Here is a 483-nt window from a genome sequence, read left to right as displayed (position 1 = left end):
CCATTTGTATTATAACAGGCGTTCTACCTCTTGTGAGTCAGTCTACCTCTACCATCGCTGTCGGTGCGTGCTCTTTTTCTTTGCACTGTCGCGTTCTGTTGCTGCACGTGAAGTTACAGCTGTTTTATTGTCTCCACAGCGGTATGAGCGCGGTATATTCTGCTCTCCCTCGCCGAGCCCATAGTTCACTGCTGCCTGGTTTGTAAGCATCACGGCCCTACCTCCACTTTTTATTTTTCTCTGTGGCTGTTAAAATTAATAACATTGATTTATGACAGGGTTTGGGCCCAACTGATTCAGCGTGGAGCTGTGGCGGCGGCTACACAGACTAACGTACAGGAAACGCTGCTACGTTGCTGAGTCATAACTGCCTTTACTTCTGAGACTTAACCTCTTAACCCCTGGGTCATTAACTGATGTGGGTATCAGCCCTTTTTCTTTTGTTAAACTGCCGATTTTGTTGGTGCGTGTGTGTGTTGTTTA

The sequence above is a fragment of the Seriola lalandi genome, unplaced genomic scaffold (genome assembly GCF_002814215.2).
Source record: "Seriola lalandi dorsalis isolate HSWRI2012SDOR001 ecotype SW California unplaced genomic scaffold, Sedor1 jcf7180002054469, whole genome shotgun sequence".
Taxonomy (NCBI): domain Eukaryota; kingdom Metazoa; phylum Chordata; class Actinopteri; order Carangiformes; family Carangidae; genus Seriola; species Seriola lalandi.
The sequence above is the reverse complement of the archived record's forward strand: the minus strand, read 5'-3'. Positions refer to the sequence as shown.